The sequence below is a fragment of the Haemaphysalis longicornis genome, unplaced genomic scaffold (genome assembly GCF_048455015.1).
Source record: "Haemaphysalis longicornis isolate Haplotype H1 unplaced genomic scaffold, Haemaphysalis longicornis Haplotype H1 scaffold_1, whole genome shotgun sequence".
NCBI lineage: Eukaryota > Metazoa > Arthropoda > Arachnida > Ixodida > Ixodidae > Haemaphysalis > Haemaphysalis longicornis.
In genome coordinates, this window is record NW_027526203.1 from 174,792,964 (window position 1) to 174,809,716 (window position 16,753).

The following is a 16,753-nucleotide window of genomic DNA, read 5'->3' on the forward strand; positions in this document are numbered from 1 at the left end:
GGCACGGCAGATGACGGCTTTTCGTCCAGACTTTTATAACCTCTGCCTATCGTTCCTCCTGCGTGCTATACGTGCGGCGCCATGGTGGCCGGCGGTGTTCCCGTGATCGGCGTCTGGTTGTGCCGCCGCCCATCACCTTGACGTCGCCGTTGGTGGCGTCACTAGCGTCACCTTGAACTTTCATACGTGACACGTTCACGTTGTTTTTCTCCGGGAAGAGTCTTTGAGTTTGAGCGGCACATGCACGGTTTTGTCGCGTTCATACTCTTCTTTGCTTGGTTTTTATTGCTTTAGCAATAGACGTGAACTTGTCGGCGCAGGTTTTTGCCGTTTATTCGCGGGCGCAGCGCAACAGAATAACATGGAGCGAAAGAGCTAGTGCTGACACCCGGCGGCGACGTTGGCTGCGGTGTCGCTGCGTTCGGGCCTCTGACGGCCGAGTATAGTTCCTGAGGGTGACCTCAAGAGATGCATCAGAACGATGTGGCGGCGGCTCCAGCCCGGGTTTCCACGTCGCAGCGTGTTTGGCACAGCACAAGCATTCTGTTTGCAAACGGTGTGCGACAGACGCTGAAATTGCGGGCTTCTGAAGCGAGAAGAGTATTGGCAGAACATAGACACCAAAAGATCGAAAACCAAAAAGGCATTTTTAGGCGCTAAAAAGCTCACGCAGGCACGAGCCTCAAAATGGGCACTTATTGGCACAACGAAGCATTGCTAAAATGATCCCTTCCCTTAATTCATGCTTATATGCTGAACAGGCTCGACATGGACTCAAAGAAAAAAATAGGCATTTTGCCTAAAGTTCCGGTCTCTAGTTATTACAGCCCAATGGGTCGGGTCGGCTTAGCGTGTTTCATGACCGAATTCGCAACGGCTGCTTTTAATAAATCCAAGAACGCAAAGATGCAAATGCCAGCTACTTACGCTGTCCAAACCTTTCCCAAAGTTTCGCACTTGTAGGAGAAGGCCCCACCAGTTCCTGTCGATTTCGTTGTAAAACTTGTCCATCATTTCGACGATCCCTGGGCCGGACGTGATGAGCGGGAGCAAGTAAAAGAATCCAATTACCGTGAATACAGGTACAGTGGATCTGAAGGAAGAAAAGATAATGAAAAGGGGGGGGGGGGGGTGGAGGAGTTACGAACAGAGATTGAGTCGTCTCCCGGGCTTATATTTAAAAAAAAAAGCGCTGGCTTCTGCCTGCGAGTTTCTACTCAGCATTGAGTGCGGTGAAGTTAGCTATAGGGCTAGCACTGAGACAGAAGGGATTCCTTCGAATATATGTGGCATGAGTGGGCGGCCCAACGCATACACACAATTAATCTCATTATAGGGCCTTACATAGCAAAGGAGCATCTGTCGACAGCACTCGAGAAACCGTGAATGGTTCGCCGACATAAATGGCTAGACATTTATTAACTAAGCTGATGGCATAGTTTTCTTTCACCTATAGGCATGGATAAATCTATCCCCTAAATTCCAAAATGTTTGACGTGCGCTCATCCAAGATCAAAACCGCCTTTTTCTGTCCTTAGCAGTTGTGATCGTTACAAACCATTATCGACGCTCCACCACCCCCTTAAAGAAAACGACCCGGACATATTGCTGTTCAATTCCTGTAGAACTGCTATGCGTGGCTGTCGCATTGCAGAAGTCCTGCACTCTTCTTGACAGTATTCAGTCGCGAACTGGATGACAACTGTCACGCTGCACTTACAAACCTTATCTAAAACGTACACCCCTACGCCTTATCTGCTCAAGTTATCTTTCTTCCCTATATGTCGGTGACCTGAAAGCGCGCGCACTAAAATCAACTCTGAATTTTTGAACAGCTTGTATTTTTAAGTTCTTCCTTATGTTCACTTTATGCTTGTATTGTTGCTTAGCACTGTGTTTTTCAGTTTTTGATCGTATTCACTTTATACTTATTATTGTACCGTGACACGCGTGTCTTGGCTCATGCCTTCTTGCTGTTGGTTTATTTCTTTGAGTTGCCTTTTTTTACGTACCTTAAATTCCACTACTGATGTAGCCCCTCCCCTCTATAACGGTTCTTGTAAGCCGTGAGAACAAAAATAAATAAATAAATAAAATAAAAACTATGTATCCTTTCTGCTCCCACACGACACCAGCATAGCATTACATTTGAACTGCATGGCATCTCAAACATAAGTCATTTCCTGAAACTGAGCTCTGCTTTAGGCGTGCACAACGCCAGATCGAAAACTGTTAAAATACGAAGCACCGCAGAAGCATCGTTCCAATTCATACTCAGCAGTCTCGCTCATCTCGTTCCTGTCCCCAAGATTGAAAAGAGGAAATGTTACAACCCGAACACAAGCCACATGCTCCTCCTTTTTCGCAAGCAACATGTTTCTCACATAAAAAATGTTCCTCTACGACACAAATGGTCCTCTTCCTAAACGACGTAAATATTAGTGAAATATTAACAACGTTGTCGATGATATTGTTGCTGAGCAGGGTAAATGATATATTTAACAGTAATAAACAGGGAATAATATAGTTACAGATAATTTGCAAGGCAGATTCACTCAGGCAGCTACGTCGTTCTGCTCGTGCACACGCTAGTTAACCAGCGCGTCTTCTTCCTCGACGGCTAGCTAGGCCGCCCCCACAACCGTGGCACATACCCACTTTGGGGGGATTGCGCCCTTTGCATGTCGAGTCTCTGGACAGCAAACGGTTATCTCATTTCTCTAATAACCACCATGCGGCAATGTTTTCGCATTATAGAAAGGTATATTTGACAAGTTCTCACGGGCGTTTTTTCTTCAAAACTTTGTGCTTAAACCTTGACAAATATGTCTTCGGATGGCCCTTCACTACGACAGCGATTTGTCTGTGCCATCGATAAATCTGCCTCCCGTCATCTCCAGCGTCTGTCAAGTTTCTTGATGTGGACGAGCTATCCACCAGGCGCTGCAGGCGGGACTTGATTTTTATCGTCAACCGTATTCATTCAAAATTGGACTGCCCTTGTCATGTGATCTCAGTTCATCTGCGAGTGAAGACCACTGCGCCCCCATGGCTGCTTTCATGTAGACAGAACATCAGTCTGAGCCTGCACCAGCTATCCGATGTCAACATGCTTTCAGCAGCCTGTTTTTACATTCGACTGACATTTTCTTTGTAATGACACGGTTTTATTGCAGCGCTCTCTGAAAAATATGATATTTTGAATACGCCTGATGTGGGGTCGTCGCAACTGCGCTTTTCCCGTGTCTTCTTGTGCGTCTTCCACCGAGAGGACAATTTTGCTTATGCTTGTCTGTGCTTACTCATGCATACTTTGCACACGACGTCCGAGGTTTTGTTGTTCAAAAATCTATTTTTTTTGCCTTCTTTGTTCGCACTCTCGCTTGTACATTTCCGCGCATTTATTATTATCCATTTTTTATTTACTACCCTTCCTCGTATGTTGTCTATTTGTATGCTTTATATTTCTTATGTAACCAGTGCCTTACCCGAGAACGTGAGGCACTGTTGGTGAGCACTATATATAAATAAATAAATAAATAAATAAATAAATAAATAAATAAATAAATAAATAAATAAATAAATAAATAAATAAATAAATAAATAAATAAATAAATAAATAAATAAATAAATAAAACTAAATAAATCATAGGCTCCTCTCTCAAACGACGACGATGGTGGAACGCGTAGCTTTCTCGTGATGGATTCTTTGGTTGGCTAATCCCACACTGTGAGTATGTGCCACTTTTATAGAATACCCACAGCAACTTTCGGGTGTGCAATCGGTAGGCCTAACATTTGGGTTTGGATTGTACGGGGCTAATCCGGTACCTGCTGCTTGGCGTTCGCTTCGGCCATGTCGAAATGAAGCGCAAGAACTTTAACTTCACATGACGCTAACGAAAAACCACGTACTCTTTGGCTCTTTTGTATGCTAACACAAAGAGGCTCTATGTACAGTGCAAACAGTAGCGGCGATAGAGGACAGCCCTGTCTAACAGACGATCTGATCTGAACTGGCTTCGAGAGGATGCGATTGACGACAAGTTGTGTACTACAATTCTTGTAGCAAAGCTGAATGCCTCTATATAGCACATCACCTACATTAGCCGCTTCCAATAGTGCAAATAAAAAGTCGTGAGACACCCGATCAAATGCTTTCGCAAGGTCAATTTGGATAAGGGCCACCTGTTCAACCGAATCAGACACGCATTCCAATATAGAACGGGCAATATGTATATTCGTTTGAATACTTCTGTTCCGAATACCGCACGTTTGGTGAGAACCAACTAAACTAGAAATTACCTGTTGAAGACGGTTAGATAAAACTTTGGCGAATATTTTATAGTCAACATTGCAGAGAGATATTGGCCGATAGCCCTCTACAGATCTCAGCTTGTGTTCATCCGCAGTTTTTGGTATTAACACTGTGTGCCCTAAGTAAAAGGTAGGGGGCAAAACACCGTGATCGTATGCGGCTTTGAATATGTCCAAGTTCTTGCGTATGCTGATGACATTGCCTATTTTTGTGTTGACAAGCGTAGTGTTCACGAAGCCCTTGCATTGACTAAGGAGTTTTGTGACGTGTCTGGAGCGGTCATGAATATGGAGAAAACTAAGGGGTTTTGGCTTGGCCTGTGGGGAACCCAACCTTCCAAATTTGCAGGTATTACGTGGGACGGCACACCGCTTGAGTACCTTGGCGTGCCTTTGCACCAAATAAGGAACTCAGGGCCACACTGGTCTTCAGCACTCACGCATGTCAAGCGTGCCTCGCAGGCATGGATGGGGCGAGAACTTTCTGTATTTGCCCGTGCGCAAGTCTGCAATGTCTTCTTGGTAGCAAAGCTTGTTTATGTGCTTCAGGTACTGCACTGTGCGCGGGCGAAAGTCCAGGCTCTACACAGAGTGTTTGCTACCTTCGTTTGGGGATCTGAATGGGAGCCAATGCGGAGAGATAATTTGTTTCTTCCTTTACCGTCTGGTGGTGTTGGGTTAATGCATTTGTTTGTGCACCAACTTGTGTCTCGGTTTTTCTTCTACAAGTCGGCGGAGCATCCATTTTTACGTACTGTAATTCAAGAGCGCATAAGTTACCATTTGCCGTTTCTCCTTGTTTCTACGGGTGAGGTGAACCAAAAGCCGCCATGGGGTTTTCTAAAAGAAGTTGTAGATACTTTTCATTTCCTTACTGCGCGGTTTTCTCTGGAGTACCTGTTTAGTCTTTCAAGGAAGGCTATGACGAACACTTTAATTCATAATCTATTCCCCGTGCCTCTTTATCGCCAGCCATACTTGCGGGACCATACGAATAATGTTTTAGACCGTGTCAAGCGTATGTGTGTGCCGCCAAATGCCAAAACGTTTTTCTTTAAGCTTCATTCGCAAACGCTTCCAGTTAAAACATGGCTGCGAGACAAAGGAATGTCGACCCCTTGGTCAGACAATTGCCGCTTGTGCAACCAACCAGAAACTATTGACCACTGTTTTGTGCTGTGCCGTGACGCGGTGTTTTTCTGGGACGTTTTGCAACGGACACTAAAAAAGGACATTGATATCACCCCATACACCATTCGCTTCTTGCCATTTGAGGACGTTAATCGGGTGCCGTATGACGTTTTTGTGCTCCTAGGTTTGTTTAGCTTGTGGAAGTGCCGCATGACTGATCGGCATGCTGAACCACCTAGGCCGACCAAGGTCATTTTTCGGGAACAGGCGGCGTTGGTACGGAGCGTTTACGTTGCGCAGAGTGATCCACCAGAGTGGCTGCATCTTTTGGATGCGTGCGTTTGCTTGCCTGAGTTTTGAATTGGTGCCGACCTTTGTTAGACTGACGTGCTTACCCTTTGCTGTCTGTTAGTGTTTATATTGTGTGTCAATTGTCTTGGCTGACTTCTCTCTAAAATTTCCATGTATTAAAGAAAAAAAAAACATGTCGAAATGAAGCGATGGAACAGACGCCGGCGTCATAACGCGAAGGACCCCGGTTCGATTCCGGCCAGGGGAAGCGCGTTTTTTTTTTTTTTTCACTTCACCCACGATTATTGCTCATCATCGTCAGAGAAAGTTGGCTTTCCTGAAGGGCGTATTGGTGTACAACGGAAACTGGGACCTCTACCCTTTCTTATATAGATTAACGATATTCCTGGAGGTATTGATTCGAGTATTAGGGTATTTGCAGGTGTCTATGTCATTAGCGCCCAATCATTTATCATTCCGTTAACTAATCGCTTTAGGAAGATGTACTGAAGGTTGATATGTGCGGCAAAAATGGCTAGGGGTTCCTACCGTAAACAAAACATCCCTCATGTCGTTTTATAGAGGTCATTGTTGTTCCTCCTACAGTTACTTCGTAAGTGGCTCTGCTAGCACTTTGGTGTGTTCCGTTAATTATTTGGGTAATATTTCCCATAACCGTACATGGTCATACCTGCAATGAGTGACGCCGCAAGAGGATGGCTGTGCAAGTGAGCCACAAGAAACATCGACAACGAAGAGGCGCTGCACGCAGAGCGATGGAAGAAACGGGAACGAGGACCGTGCGGCAGCATTGCGGCCGGAACAGGGCAGGGTGCTGCGGCAGCTACTTCTGGTCCGCGGTCCACCTCCTGGCAAGGTCGTCGCTACACCCGCCGCCAAGGCTCGAGAGAGCTATTGGGCGCGTCATCGTGGTGCTGGTGCACCGACTCTCACTTGGTCCAGATGCTGTCGTGCTGCTGCCCGCTTCTGGCATACCTCCTCGTGTGACCGGGCTCGAGGTGTACCAGAACCACACGTTTCACCGCTGTTCGCGCACTCGTCCGGACGGCTTACCTTGGTGCAGAACCCTTTTACGGTCTCGTCAAGGACACTCTTCCACAACGGAACGTGAGACCGCTTCCATATTTTGTCACTTGCGCGAGCCTTCCACAGGCCTTGTGCCTTCCGCTGCAGCCAACCCCGTAGTCCCCTTAACGCCCCGTCGTTCATCGTTATGTTGCCGTTTTCTGCGTGCCACCTGCAACCGCGTTCAATATAGTCCCTCCGTGTGCGTCCACACAGCATTCATGTGTCTTCCTGCGTAATTATCGGCCCACTCATCATTAAATGTGTCCAGGTTCAAATCCTGGCAGGCACACCACTTTTAGTAACGAATGGACCGAGTGGAAAGACGCTTTGGAATGATGACGTCTGTTCTGGGCACTAGTGTCACTAGACAAGGTTACAGACTATCGTCACTCTTTTCTCCTCTTGTTCCGTGCCGCCGCCGTGTTCATTGGTCAGTTCGCATCACGTGACATTTGTTCACACTGCGACGGTTCATGGGCACCGCCATTTTGTTGTTTACGTGTTTTATGTCAGTCAACTGTGGTAGTGTCAGCTTGTCCTCCCTTCTGCATGGCTGCGCGCGAATGGCTTCGTTCCCAACGCGAATAAAAAAACGCGCTTCGTAGCATTTCGGCTGCAGAAGTGTGTCCGAAGATGCCGTGTTGCTGCGTCTTCGGCAGTGTTGTTTACAAATGGCCTCGTCCAAGTTAGCCGTGAGGCCGCAGAAGCAGCCATGTCGCAACACTGACAAACACCAAAATGGCCGCCGTTGCTCACTTGCGTGCCTCAGTGACGGCATAGCGTTTCTTACTATGTGCACTAGAGAGGAATGTGGCGCTAGCGCCTATGCGGCTAACATTAAGGCGGTCTGTGTCATCATGGACCGCCATTATACCATGTGCTCGCTTCAGTTTTATCAATGGCTCGAATTGAAACGTTTTAGTGGCCATATGTTAGAACACAGTGGCACAAAAACGCAAAGAATGGTGTGTTATTAAATAAGTGGAAAATAAAACAGGCGGTTTTAAGCTAAGGAAAAAGGAAGTAAAGCGTATTTTCGCCGGAACGGTTGTGCCTACTGTTCTGCAGACCAAGCCGGTAGTTAACAACAATGTTAATATGTCGAGGAAAACTGAGACCATTATTTTAATAATGTTACCATTATTTCAAATAATATGTTGTTTGAAGGGCTTGGAAAAGTTTTTGAGCGTACCCATCAATACGTCGCCTTTGTGGTGAACCGGTGCACAGACCGTCAGCTACGGTCTAACAAAACTTGTTGCTGAGCGAGTTGGTTCATACTTGAAGAAAAAGGAAGACGTGGCGTTAGACAGTCGTGAACGAAGACAAGATAGACGGATGCAGGCACCCGTATCTGTCGTATCTGGTCTTCGTCGAAGTACGTTTGATTTCTTTTTTTTTTTCTCAGTTACAACTTTCGCGGTGGCATATTACCCGCTAAGTCATACGTTCCTTCAACCCCGGCATGACTAACGTTAGGTGCGATCCCGCGCTGCCTGCCCTTTCACCAAACACGCAGTTGCCACGGCTCACGGCTATCACACAACAGGGAGGATGTCGGCTACCTCCTGGCTCGTAGTTAATGCATAGTGAAGAAAGCAAATCCCAAAAATCGCTTCACAAATCCAATGCCCAAGCCAGAAGCTGTGGTCTTCCCATACCCCACGGCAAAATTGAAAAATGAGCCTAATAACGCTCTCGCGTTAAAAGCGCCTGACAACGTATCTCAAAGATAAACAGCGCCAGTGCGTGGTTTAAGCGTTTGCGCATAGAGCTTCATATCATTAGTATGAAACCCTATGCGTTTTCCACCTTCCGGCCGCTGCCAAGAATCGTGCCGCTTTCTCGGAGCACCACGCCAGGTGTCGCCGAGTGCCACATTCGGAAACAAAGCGTGGCGGCCGAAATCGAGAAAACTGGCATGCATTGACTAGACTACAACGCGCGTGCGCCCTCAGCTATATCGACAGCAAGCGCTCGGCCGGAAGGCGTCCCGCCGATAGTTTTCGCGCACCGCTCGATTGGACGTTTTATTTCTGGACGCCGGTACGTCGGCGAGGATGCTGGACAGGAAGGCCTTGCCCCGATCACTATGAACACGAAGTACGCCATAGCACAGAAGTTTTGGGTGCAAGAAGGGGGCAACATGCGAAGCGGAACCAGAACTAACGAGAACTGTGTCCACATATCACATTAATAGTCAATCGCTCTAAAAATCCAGTGATAGCTGGTGACAGTTGATGCTAAGGACCTGTGCAAGTTAATTCCAACAGACTCGAAGCGCCTGGATGGGCATGGTATATATACTGCTTGCAACAGTCCGGCTGGGGTATTTCAAGGCGTTTCCTTCGCTGACTGGGCCAAAGGGAGCCATACGGGCGTAATCGCAGGTCTTGTGGATAGTAAGAGAAGAACAACAAAATTACAAAGCCCAACAGCAAAAGTAATTTACATTTAGATTAGGTTACGAAACATCTAACATTTTGTTTCGTGACCTCAAAAGACAGCAGAGCGGCGTCGCTTCAGCCGTGCCAGTGCAGTGAGAAAAGCGCATATATGCTTTGTAGCGTACCTGGCTTTGGTGGCGTACCTGGTTGCACCTAGCTATTTACCACTCGTAAGAAATTACGTCAGCGATAAAAACTTTTTCCAGCTCTTCTGGAATGGGGATGTTCGAAAGACCATACAAACCTACAAAAAAGACAAAAAAACCCTTCGACGTTGGAGTAATGAACTGTTACATATATCTTGCTCCACGTCGTTTGAGACGATTGGACCCGCCAGGTGCCGCGATCTCGTTACCCGGCTTAACTCGTGACTATTTTCTTAAAGCAGGGAAAACCCCCGGGCACGTGAAGCACACGAGGCACTGGAGTTTTCCCTCTATAGCCGCTTTTGTTCCCTGCTGCCGCGTCACGTGAACGTTTCTTGCTAGTTTTATGTACATATAGAAAAAGAACTGATTACAGAAATCTGCGGCAAACTGCTGGGGGAGTTGCGTTGCGCACGTGAAACGTTCGTACTTTATCACACTTGACCCAACCCTACGCATACTTGTGGTTGCCTAAAGACACACACGTCGTTTTATTCAACTAGGATTACTCTATATTCCCAAGGTCGAGATATTCCAGTATGTACGGCCTATGCCCGTCCCTTCTCCTTCCCTCTCGACTAGCCCGTCCTCTCAGTTAGGCGTAGATGAGCGTGCCGTTCCCTCACAATTTGCCCATCACGGGGCATGTGACCTTCTTCTAACCAGCAGTAGAATGACGCGATATCCTGATAGACATCTCGGTAACATGCCACCCGGCCACTTGTTTCCTTAAACTGAGCGGCCACCCTGCATAATAGGTAATCACATTAATAATCTGAAGGAGCACGAGGCGCCACCGCTGGCGCCTGTCACGGCGCGGAACCTTCCGGGGCTATCTAAATTCTTTCGTCGAAACTACGGCCAAAATGTAGAACACTTTCCACGAACCGGGCTGGTTTGACGGTGGACGTGTGCGGAAATGGCGCGTCGATCCCGGGCGAGCCTGTGCTCACGTGGTCTGAAAGCAAATCAGCGTAGAGGGTTGCGCACAAGCAGTTTGCGCGCGCGCACGCACGCGTGCACGGTATGCTGTACACGTAGCCTAAGAACGTTAAACGTTCATAACGCGTGTCACGGTACCTGATGTGCCGCCGGGTGAGGGCGATAAGGATGACCATAAGTCTGTTTGCTTTTTGCCGATGAATCACGTAGACCATGAGAAATCCGCTGTAAGAGAAACTTTGATTTACGAAGCGTTCACAAAATGTTTTGTTATTGCTTCAAAGGACACGAGAAGCCGCCGCTATCTTCTACCCCGCGGCACGTTTCGAACTAGTATTTGCGTTGTTCAGGCTCTTTTTTTTTTTAGCATACTCTTGCTTTTTACTAGAAACACACAAAAGGGGGGAGTGAGGACGGCACGTATTTACTTGTTACAACGCGGTCGTCATTAAGAGCGTTCTTTTTTTCCTTGTGCTCACATCAAACCTTTCATTAGTATATTTACGTATTTTCGCATCTTCTCACATTCTGTGGTGCAGTTACCCTGGCTCCTTTTGCGAGAGCCTGTTAGTTGACGCTAACGAGAAATGTTGTTAGCAGTTTGTAAGCAGTTTTAATAAGCCATGTTTGTTAGAGTCATCCCACGTTGGTTGAGACGGACGTAAGGGCTCTGAAACAATAGCGACAGTCCTCTTGCACGGTAATTAACCATAACGAATCAAGCGGGTACAACAGAAAGTCTGTTCTTTCATTGTCAGGTATACTTCCTGCAGCAATCAACGACGTAACGCGCCATTATTCCCAAGAAAAAACATACCAAACTGCTAACAAACACAATACTGCAATGGGCTTACCTGAGAAAGAAAAACGTGTCGACACTCAAGAACGCCGCTGTGACTGCACAGTTCTCAATCTTTTCATGGTAGTGCAGCACATTCATTCGCCGTCCTGCAAACAAGGCGAAAAATATTGCACTACTGTGGATATTTTCCCCCCGAGGAATCGCACGAAACAAGGATTTTTTTTCTTTGTTATTTTGGGCTTAGCGACGGAATAACTTCATCTTTGGAAACTCGAGTTTGTTTTTAGACGCGCAACAAATTCGGCGCCGATGGAGAGAATGCGGCTAATCGCAAAGACCCCAATGGTATTGCGCTAAAAAGTACGGGCGGCGATGTTGCGAGCGCGCCGCTCATCTACTCCCGAAGGCACATTTGGGCGCGTGTCGAACGCCTGCCCCTGCAGCTCCCTCTAGCCTCTATGCAGTCACGAGAGGAATCACGATAGAGGCAAGACGAGTGTTCTCACCCCTCACCGGGAGTGGCCATTAAGGAGAAATATGCACGCGCATCATGAACCCGGGGTGGAAAAAGTGACCATACTTTTTGTGAATTGTGATGAAACGGGTTAAGGCGGACTTCTGGGCTCTCTCTGCTCTCTAGTCATCCCTCGCTTATGTTTTGCGCTTCGAACGGTAGTGATGAAACGGGCCCACGAGAGTTTATAGCAGTGTAACACACTCTAAGGCAGATATGCAAGCTGACAATGCTGCTAATGAAATACATAATGCAGATTTTTGTCCGCTCACGCTGCGTTCAGAGGCGGAGTAGTTTGAGTATACTGGGGTAACAATAATTTTGTTAACCACGGTTTCTGGCAAGCCCCGGCTTCTGTGCATCTATCGACAAAGAATTTGCCAAATTGTTTCTATTTTTTGATCTGGTGAAATCACTCAGTGGGTCGGCTAGAGAGGGAATAGAAACAAAGCAAACACAATATATGCGTAATTTTGATTAATTCCAATCACCTTTCCGCACCGCTGCCCTGGAAACTATATCTCCAAGACACAGGTGACCACACCGGAGCAATAAGGGTATAAGCTTATCGGCCGCCTTAGGAAAATTATGTTTTCTGCGCCAACAAAAAGGCATAGCCACAGTTGGACCCTTACGCCCATCACATAAAAATGTCTTTACGTTCTTTATAGTCTTAACTGTGTGTAGCACTCACTGATCTACTTTTTTGAACATTTATTGAAATGAAAAAGCCGGAGGTCTGTTGATAATCCATGAGACCCACGTAGGGCAAGCATGAAGCTAAGGTTCACACGGGTATGTGTGGGAAATAGCCGGGGAAAATTGTGGGTTGGAATATAAAATTCGGGATAGTGTTCCAGACTACTTTTTCTGGCTTGGGTGGGTAGGGGAAATGAAGGAGATTATTCACGGAATCTGGTCTTAAGTGAGTTGGAACAGCGTCAAGGAGAATATGTCTTTCGTTTTGAAATCGAGGGCGCGTTTAAAGAATATGTTCAGTAATGTCCGGGTGATGCATATGTCTTGCGTAGGAGAAGAATGAAAAAAATATATATATTTTTACCGTTTGGCAAAAGGAAGGGTTTGTTACGATCATAAGTTGTGTGAGGCGGACTTATTGGGAGCCGGAGTAAGGCTGTTGTACTCTTTGTTTTAAAGGATATTTTGTCTAGTTACCCGCCCAGAATAAAGCCTACAATCCGCCGGCCTTGTTTCGGGTTGCTTCGGCGCTATCGTCGATACTATGTCGCGGGCCACCGAGCCGAGAGAGCGAAGCGAGCACTACGAAAGTAGGAAACCTAGATGTGAGATCAGGAAAGCACGGCAGAGCGGGGAAGGCCGGAGGACACGCGCCGCCATAGGTCAAAGTGAAAGCTCCTCGAAACAAAACGCAATTAAAGGCCTACAACAACCGCTAAACGCAGGTCAAGGCGGACGCGCCTAAAAATAAAACACAGAAAAGCACAGCATCGCGCCTTTTCCGGCCCTCCCCGAAGAAGCTTACGCGAATTACTGAAGACTGCAGCAGAATTAGACATTTGTAGTTGCGGTTATGTATTCATCTCGGTGAAAAAATAGAATCAAACAGGACGAAGGAAGAAAGAGAAAAGAAGGAAGGACCGTGTCGCCCCCCCCCCCCCTTTTTTTTGTTACTTTTCCGTCATGTTGCACCGCTTTCTCCATCGAGATAGACTTCAGATTCAAGGCCGATCACGGGCCCTTTCACCGGTCGGGGGCACAAAGCAAGCGCAAAAGGAGGTGGCTAGGATTTCCCATAGGCTTGTGCGCAGCCAGCCTTCACGAAGTGAAACATCAATATAAATTTTAATGTTACATGTGCTTTCAAAACGCCGCTTTTCGCGAACGGTTCCCCTTGATGGTTTGCTGACGGCGGCAATTAAAACACACTCCAAAATTCCAGGGCAATTCGAATGAATTGCCATTGTAGCGCCCACCGATGCCGCAACGCACGGCCGCTAGTGCTGGCGCTGTCAACCGGCGCATTGATGCCGGCTGTAAAAGACGACGAGAATAAAGACAAGCAGTGCGAGCTTGGAGTACAAGCATAGCGCGGGCAGTTCAGTTCCAGAAGCCGGCTACGCTGGTCTTCTTGTTCTGGCACTCCGGTGCGAACCCACGGTTCCCGACACCAGCATGTGTAACCTGCAAAACGTGTACTTAACAAAAAAAAAACGCCATTTAAAATAGGAAAAATTGGAAATTTCAGGGACTGGAGCCCATTGCAGATGAACATGCATCACTGGAGTTGTTCGTGAGGCTAGCGCTAAGGGTGCGAGATGCTTTCTCTCCTTACAAACGTTCCATAAACAAAGGTCTGTAGACATAAGACGAATGGTGAAATCAAAGAATGCATCCGCTTAACGTCACTATGCCACCACACATAACGGCCCGCGGGTTCTACGAATTTTACTTGTGTTGTTTTGCTATTTATGCTTATAATAAAACCACACGGATTCAGAGAGAACTGGTTCTGAGTTTTCCACCAGGATGTCAGATGGAAGGGCTGAATGAAGTTCTATAAAGAGGGACAAGCAGAACGAATGAGCCAACGATGGCAATGGCCTCGTCGCTAACCCAGGCTCACTGATACGCAACGCCGGCAAAGGTTCATTATGCCGCGCTATGTTTACAGTAAAATAGCTCAGCCAACCCTGAATATGCGAAGCCAAAACTTGGCTCAGCCTGTTTAAGTCTTGATTTAGCTGTAATTATTTTTTTTACTCCGTGCTTTTGCCTCGCGGCATATGAGAGGAGGTTTAAAGACTGGGAAGAGAGAAGAAAGTAGAAAGGCAAGAGGTAGAGACGAAAGTAGAGAGAGAGGGGGGCTGCCAAAAGCACAGATGGTCACGAAACCGATAGGTTTTCGAGTCTACAGGTATACATGCAGTCCAGTAGCGTGTAGAAAGTCCGTCAGCGACGTATTTATCTTCCTGCACCCAGCGGTTCTAGTCATCCGGTTTATCCCACCGGAGACCAACCTTTGTGAGCTCGTCGCCTCGAGCTGTCCTTGTTCCCGCGCACGTCCACAAAAGATGCTTGGCATCAGCCTCAGCCGCCGGAGACGTACACTTGGGACAAGTTCCTGGGTCGTCTTGTGAGTGCCACCGAGTTGAAGTGACTGGCGGTGTTGGGGCCACCCCATCCCGAAGCCTCCTGGGAGAAACTTCCTCCAGCCGGGAAATATTTGGGGGCAGGGAGCAGACACGCGGGGAAATTAGGGCACGTGTGTCCCTCCTCAGAAGAGATTTCCGGGCTAAAAGACGGTAGCGCGGATCACAAGGAAGGGGGCTAGGAGAGGATTCAGGGGGGAAGCAGAGTGGGAAAGATGGTCCGCTAATTGGTTCAGTATATTCTGACCGTGCCCCTGTAGCAAATGTACACGGATCGTTACCTCTGATGTTTTGTGGAGGCTGTGAATCTGCTGGCAGATAAAGGGTGTCTTCTTTACCTGCTTAAGATACTATTTGTCCAAAGCCTGCATTTGTCTCCGGTTGCGGTCCCGCTTCCGGCGTTTTCCTAGCAGAACGGCTCGCTCTTCCGCAGTCTCCGACGCTATCTTCGCGCGTTTGGCACTCCGTACCAGGGTTGCCAGGTCCTCAGAACAAAAAAGTCGCCTGAAAATTGCCGGAAGTAGCCAGGAAATTCGCCACTAGTAGCCAGAAAAATCGTAATTTTGAGAGCAACGATGCTAGAAATTCCTTTTTGATGGTGTGCATAAAAAAAAGCCACAAAGTTTGAGAAGCAGGGAAAATAAATAACAAATATTATTTACGTACTACGGATCAGAAAAATAACAGCTGTTCATTCTTGTCTACTAAGAAAGCTAAACTATGTTAAGTTTACGAGAAGTATTCAAAGAATATGAATGGCCATAGAACATGTGTTTGCTGCACACAGCGTTTCATGCCCTTTCGCTGCCTACTTACATTCCCGCGTCCATTAAGATCGTCATACACGCTTCCCACCGCTCTGCATGGAATCTCAAGCGCCCGTGAACACCGCACTTTTAATTGGCGGTGTGGCTTGAAGTCTTTGACGCGATACTTAAGGTAGGTGACGGATACTAAAAAAAGCGATACAACAAGTTTCGCATTGTCCCGGTAAGTAGCGGCGTACGTTGTTGTGTCTGAGTGGCACAGCCATATCGTCTCTGTTCTCTTGTTCTGGTTAGCTTCCAGTTTCATCGCGACTCCTGTAAAGCCCTGAACATGGATCCAGAAAGTAGCCAAAATGCCACACTAAAATTTCAGTCGCGACGAGCCTCTCCCGTTAAACAGGGGCCATGGAGGAAAGAATACTCAGGAGAGGCCCCTAGCATCCCAATGCATTCCGAAAAGTGTTGAGGAAGTGATGTCATTTTTCTTGAGCCCATGGACAATGTTGCTTACTTGTTTACAACTGCAGCGGCCAAATTTGGGCGAATAAAACGGACAAATTTTTAAGGCGCTTGGTATGTGGCTGCCTCGCTACGCTTGCAAACCAGCGCAGTCGCTACGACAAACGTTTTTAGATTAGGCCAGTTTGAAAACTCCGCCGTCGGAGGCAGCCTTAAAGGAGCCATGAAGAGAACACAAAAGTTTGTTTTATTCGAAAGATTAGGCGTTTCATAGTACCCTAAGCGCTTTCCCGGAAGCAAATGATGCTTTATTCACTGAGAAATAAGGCAATTTAAGCCAAAATTTTAAATCTCCCGCTAAATTGCACATTTCGTCACGTGAACAATGGCGTCATACGAGCCGGTCCATGAAACAGATACTTAGTATGACGACTCCATATAGCACCCACACGCGGGAATCAAACAGGAACGGCGGCCATTTTAAAAATACTAGTAAAACCTAGTGCACCCGCAGCCCGGGCCTAGTCATGGAATCGCCTGATCCGGAGAACAAAACTCTCGCCGAGAAGCTCGGGCTTGCATTTAACAACCTCACACCACTTGAACGCTCAATGCTTCTAAGTGCACGGGCGGCAGGAGTTGTGGGATACGCGGATGGACCGGAAAGCGACCATTCCGCGATAGCCACAACAGACGAACGCCCAGCCGTCGGCACCG

General features: G+C 47.2%; 1 long non-coding RNA gene across 1 annotated transcript; it reads right to left on the reverse strand.

Annotated features, from left to right (window-relative positions):
• Positions 1-962: 962 nt before the first annotated feature.
• Positions 963-11,345, reverse strand: LOC144167340 (uncharacterized). The gene is made up of 3 exons (XR_013321960.1): positions 11,218-11,345; positions 10,502-10,588; positions 963-1,093 (listed from the first exon to the last, which is right to left on the reverse strand). It is a non-coding gene; the product is annotated as an uncharacterized LOC144167340 (long non-coding RNA).
• Between the last annotated feature and the right edge of the window lie 5,408 nt (positions 11,346-16,753).